This window comes from Ailuropoda melanoleuca, chromosome 3 (genome assembly GCF_002007445.2).
Source record: "Ailuropoda melanoleuca isolate Jingjing chromosome 3, ASM200744v2, whole genome shotgun sequence".
In the NCBI taxonomy this organism is placed as follows: domain Eukaryota; kingdom Metazoa; phylum Chordata; class Mammalia; order Carnivora; family Ursidae; genus Ailuropoda; species Ailuropoda melanoleuca.
This window is the reverse complement of record NC_048220.1, coordinates 16459915-16466008: the sequence shown is the minus strand read 5'-3', so window position 1 is coordinate 16466008 and position 6094 is coordinate 16459915. Positions and strand designations below refer to the sequence as shown.

At 40.6% G+C, this 6094-nt stretch overlaps 1 pseudogene; it reads left to right on the top strand.

Moving 5' to 3' along the window:
• Positions 1-4063: 4063 nt before the first annotated feature.
• Positions 4064-4412, top strand: LOC100472099 (annotated as a pseudogene).
• Positions 4413-6094: the final 1682 nt, after the last annotated feature.

Below are 6094 nucleotides of genomic sequence, written 5' to 3'. Positions count from 1 at the left end.
TTTCTGCCAAATAAATAAATAAAATCTTTAAAACAAACAAAAAACAAACCAACCAAACGAGCAAAATGCCCAACACAACAGCTTTGATATTCATTGTTAAACAGTATTATCAATGTTTTTATCACCCCTGCCCCATCTGCGCTTTCTATAATCAGAAGATACTTTTATTTTTCTTTATTTTTTTCAGAATATACTTTTAAAGAAATGTGTTTTGTACTGTATTCGCCATGGTTCTTTGCTCATGGTGGGGGTTCAATAAATATTGACTGATGATAAATCTGTCATACTAGAGAAGACTCTTTCACAGCGAAGTTGATCTTTTTTATTCTCTTTTTTTTAGGTGTTTCACCATATCTCTAATGCAAATACCAAAGTTCCTCATTAATTAGAAGCATAAAAAAAGGACATTAAAGGTTTTTTTGTTTTACTCTGTATCAAACAAATATCCAAACAAAATCATTGGGCTAAACTCAAGTGATAAAATATTTTTAAGTACTTAATGAATTTTAATCTGTGACCATTGTAAAACAAAATCTGTGGAGATGATTTACTTGCATAGGAAAAACTGAGACGAAGATTTACAAATGACAAGGAAGAGTCCAATTTGTTTGAGTTTGAGGTTCAATAACAGAATGAGATTTCCAGGCATGAGTTTATTAAGAAGTCAGATAGCTTTTATTCTCTATTCTCCCTTTTCTATTCTTTGAATCAAATTTTCCCCTTCCACCCTGTGTTAGATTGAAGGCATCAATGATCTCAGTTTAATGGCCTCTATCCGTATTCCTTGTCCTTGTAGGTCCTGCCCACTGTAACCTGGGCTGGTCTTCTGACTTGCTTTGGCCAGTACAATGCGGCGGAAGTGATGATGCGACGATTCTGAGTTTAGACCGCAAAAAAGCCTTGTGTGTTTCTGATACCTCTCTGGCTTCCCTCTGGTCATGATGACAACATGTCTGACTTTGGGGCACGTTCCATGTGCGGCCACATGGAGAGGAGCTGAGTCATTCTACCCATCATGAAACACTTGGCTCCCAGTGGACTGGCCGTCTACCACAGACTGAGCCCACACAAAAATCTGACTAGACTAGATCAGTAGAACTACCTGCCAACCTGTAGCCTCTGGAGAAACAATATTTTAAAAAAAGATTTATTTATTTACTTAGAGAGAGAGAGCACAAGAGCAGAAGGGGCAGAGGGTGGGGGAGAGAAAGAGAGAATCTCAGACTCCACGCTGAGCGTGGAGCTGGAAGTGGGGATTGATCCCAGGACCCTGAGATCATGGCTTGAGCCGAAACCAAGAGTCAGGCACTTAATCAACTGCCTCACCCAGGCATCCCAAAACAATAGTTTTTTAAACCCATATGTTTTGATATGGTTATGCAGTCATAGCTAAATGCTTCACATCCTATATTCATAATACTAATGGAATAAGATAGTTGTAGCTCCTCCCAGGGGCTATTATATTTTAACTGTTGTCAGTTGGTTGAGCTAAATGAATGTACTTTGAGAGTGTCTTCAGTTTCAGTAAGTGATAGTGGGGAACTTAGGGAGTGCCGTGGAATCTTCCCGGGATAATAGTCCCATACACTTCAGAAGGCTATTATCATTAGAAATTAAAAAAAAAAGTCTTGAAATCAGGTAGATGACGTCTTTTAAAGATCTCAAAGTGTAGTTGGTAGACCTACAAACTGTTGCCATGACATCCCCAAACCATCCTACCCACCCTCTGGGACAGTGCTCCCACTCTCCTGTTTGGCCCCAAGGAGCAGCTGACAGCCGTACCCACCATTCGCTTTCCTTGGCTCTTTTTACGGAACTCCTTCTTCGACCCTTTTATCAGCTACACCAGAGGGCTTTGCATTGAAGGGGCAGCAGCCACAAAGCTGACCTCCAACCCTGCCTCATGCCTCACACATTACGCCCTCTGACCCACTAAGGGTTTAGTATTTGTGTACTCTAATTTTCTTTCCTGCAAAATGGTGATGGGGAAGATAATCGCTTTTGAGAAAGTTAGTCCAAAGTTCTTTTGGTCATTGTTGGCGGTAGTTTCTGTGATTTAGAAACGTTGTGTTATGGGCCACAGCTTTGGCAAATATTAACTCTCATTTTACTGCCCTTACTATTAACAGCCAGATAAATGGAAGTTCAGAGATTTGACAAGATGTGGTTAGATCCAAAGTCACACACATGACTGGAAGCAAAGCCTTAAATATAGTAATAGTTTGTACTTTAGAAAAAAATCGAAAATCTGTCTCCCTCTTCATATTATGGCTATGTGACAATAGTGATTCTTAGGCCAGTTCTCGTAAACCACGTGTGAGCCCTTCAGCTCCAGGAAGGAACTTGAGGCCTACCATAGGCATCTTATCAACCTGAAAACCTATTGTTGACCCCTCATTAACTCAGCTTTAAGGAAAATAGCAGGAATAGGCACTCAGATGGGAAAGTTGGGGCAAACAGTTTCTTAGTAACAGTATGTTTTATAACAATGAGCTCCAGGCCAAGTGATTTTTTTCCCCCATTGTGCTCGGTTTTCTCATCTATAAAATGTGCGCATGGGGTCAGTTAGTGCTTTCCTAAACTGTGGTCTGTGGACAATTCCTCTAGCCTGCGTGAAAGTCGGGAAATGCTGCATACAAGGTTTGTCCCTTAGAGACCTTTGTGAAGGTTTGCATTCAAGAAATCTTCTCAACGTTATTAATTCAGGCTTAATAGAGATCCGGGAAACCTCTTGAGACCCTAAAGGAAGAATCTCATTTTGGAAATGTGGAGGCAGATGATTCTCATGACTTCCTGTGACTGTAAAGACATCTGAACTAATAGAAAGATTTTGGTTCCACTGGAATTTACTGCCGAGTCCACTTTTTACCCAGGAAGGAAATAGGAAAAAAAATATCATGTTTTCTTGATTGTCTGCTCTGTGTCAAACACTTAGATATTTTATGTATTCCTTCTTTCTTTTTTTTTCTTTTTGAGAAAGAGAGAGAGAGAACTCTTGTGTGTGAGCGTGAGGGGGGAGGGGCACAGGGAGAGGGAGAGAGAGAATCTTAAGCAGGCACCACACCCAGTGCAGAGCCTGATGTGGGGGCTCGATCTCATGACTCCCAGATCATGACCTGAGCTAAAATCAAGAGTTAGTTGCTTAACCAACTGAGCCACTCAGCAGCTCCCCCCTTATTTTTTTTTTTTTAAAGATTTTATTTATTTATTTGACAGAGATAGAGACAGCCAGCAAGAGAGGGAACACAGGCAGGGGGAGTGGGAGAGGAAGAAGCAGTCTCATAGCGGAGGAGCCTGATATGGGGCTCAATCCCATAACGCCCGGATCACGCCCTGAGCCGAAGGCAGACGCCCAACCGCTGTGCCACCCAGGCGACCCCCCCTTAATTATTTTTTGCAGTACCGTATGGAATATTATTATTCTCACCAATATTGATCTTAATGGCATCATATTTTTTCACAACCACTACAGTCTTATTGAAAGAGGAAAAGGACAGCATCAATGTGGAGTCAGTGGGCTTAGTCCCTGATACTCTTTTCTATCTGTACACATCCTCTAGGTGATATTATCCAGCTGTTAAATAATATTTATATGATATGATATTTATAGGATATTATCTAGGCTTTAAATAATATCATATGCTGATGACTGTTAAATCTCATAACTCCCCCCTGACTGTTCCCATTTTAAATAAACATCTCAAACTTCATGTGACCAAAACAGCATTTGAAATTCAGAGTTTTCCTCTCAATTTTTCTTGCCCATTTTACCCTTCGTAATTGGTCTCCCCCTATACCTGGTTGATCAAACAGGAATTGAGGTGTTGCTGATTTCTCTCACACCCTCATTCCCCATATGCAGTCCGTCAGCAAGTCTGTCCTTGCAGAGCACTCCAGAATGTGACCACTTCTCTCCATGGCCACACCTATTACTAATCAAGCTACCATCATCTCTCATGCAGACAATTACTGCCATGTTCCAGTTGTTCTCTCGTCTTCCATTTGTGTCCCCTTTGCAATCAGGAGCCAAGATGATCTAAAAACTAAATCTATAGGCGCTGTCATGACAGATTTGCTGGGGAAGACCACCAGCCTTGTGGGATGGGTTAAACATGAGAGTTCACACGAACGCCTAGCAGTGTTGTACACAGATTTTTGACGTTCTTGAGCCAGTTCCTAACAATGCAGCCTATAGAACAGACACAGAACAGATTGCAAAGGAGAAGTTGAGTGTGGTTAAAGTGGAACCAGATGGTAAGAAATTAGAAGACCAACTGCAGGGTGGCCAACTAGCAGAGGGGATACTTGAGGCTGCGTATGAACTAAGTCTGGCAGGGAAAATGATACCCTGGAAACCGTGGGAGCCTGTAGTGGAAAAGCCTCCTGCCAACCAGTGGAAATGGCCAATGTAATCATCATTAAACGACTAGTGTGCTGGTGGAAAACTGATGTGATTAAATGTTCTGTTATAATAAATAAATAAATAAATAAATAAATAAATAAATAAATAAGACCATGTTACTTTCCTCCTTAAAACCTTCTGGTGATTTCCCATTTCACTTAATATATATATATATATATATATATATAATATATATATATATATATACACACATATATGTATATATACACACATAAATTGCAGTCTCTGGCCTTGATAAGGTCTTTCTTTGCTCATGTCTCCAACCCCATGTGGCTGATGCTTCCTTATCTTGGTTTCCTTCCTGATTTACTGTGTACCAGGCTTGTTCAACCCCAGATCACTGCCGTTGCTCTACCCTCTGCCTAGATGGCTCTTCTTTTTTTTTTTTTTTTTTTTTTTTTTTTTTTTTTATTTGACAGAGAGAGAGACAGCGAGAGAGGGAACACAAGCAGGGGAAGTGGGAGAGGGAGAAGCAGGCTTCCCGCTGAGCAGGGAGCCCAATGAGAGGCTCGATCCCAGGACCCTGGGATCATGACCTGAGCCAAAGACAGACACTTAACAACTGAGCCACCCAGGTTCTTATCATCATTTATTCTTGGTCCACACGCTATGGCCTCAGGGTTGCCTTCCCTGACCACCTTGTCAACACCAATCTCACCTTGTGCAGAAACTATCACATCATTCTGCTTTATTTTTTGAAAGAGTTGTTGCTCTTATTATTTTATTCATTTATTTGCTACCCCCCCATGTTTCTCTCAACTATAAATAAAAGTCGAGGTCATCTTCCATCTTGTTGTGTATCTCCCCACTAGTGTGTATCACAGTGCCTGGTACATATAGTTTGCTCAGCAGATATTTATAGGATTGGTAAAATAAATGTTATATGTCTTGTTCATCTTTCCAGCCATTTCTGATCAGTGCACATTTAAAAGTAATTAAATGCATGAAAGGCTACATACAGTGACCACAAGCAGATTTCAAACAAATGGACGATTCAGAGAACTTTTTAAGCGATGTTATTATCTGCATGGGATTTTTTAATGTGCCAAATCTCTGACAAAAAACAGAAGACAAAACGGTTAAAAAGTTGTCAAATACTTTTGCACTGAGGCAGTGGGAGTTTGGAAAGAATAAATACGATTCTGGTGTATTTTTGAAGTCATGGTTTTTGGGAAAAGGCAGGGATCGAAAACTACAAATGACTAAATATGGCTTTTGGGAACTTGTCATTTAATTGTTTTTTGTCCAATCACTCCTCGCTGTTGAGGCCAGTACTCACAGTGGATTTTCTTCTTCCAAACATTGCACTCAGAAGGGACGATGCTAAGGGAAAGTGGGGGCAGTGCTGAAATAGCCCCGTCTAAGGTCCCTGCAGAGCAAGACAGTCTGTTGTAACCTAAATAATTTCAAGGAGAAAGTGCCACACTGATACTGAGTGGAATATTTATGTTGGTGTGATATATCCCTTTTCTAAAAGTTGGAGAGACGTGGAGAATAGAGAGAAAAGGGAAATATACTTTGTTTACTCTCGAAAGAAACTATGCCGGAGTAGGAATTTTCATCTTTGAAATTCTGGCGCCACCCCGTGGTCAATGAATTCTGTTTTAGAGTCATTTTCTTAACCTGTTGTCCTCAAACTTTCTGCTGTCTCAGAATCACACAGTGAGCTTG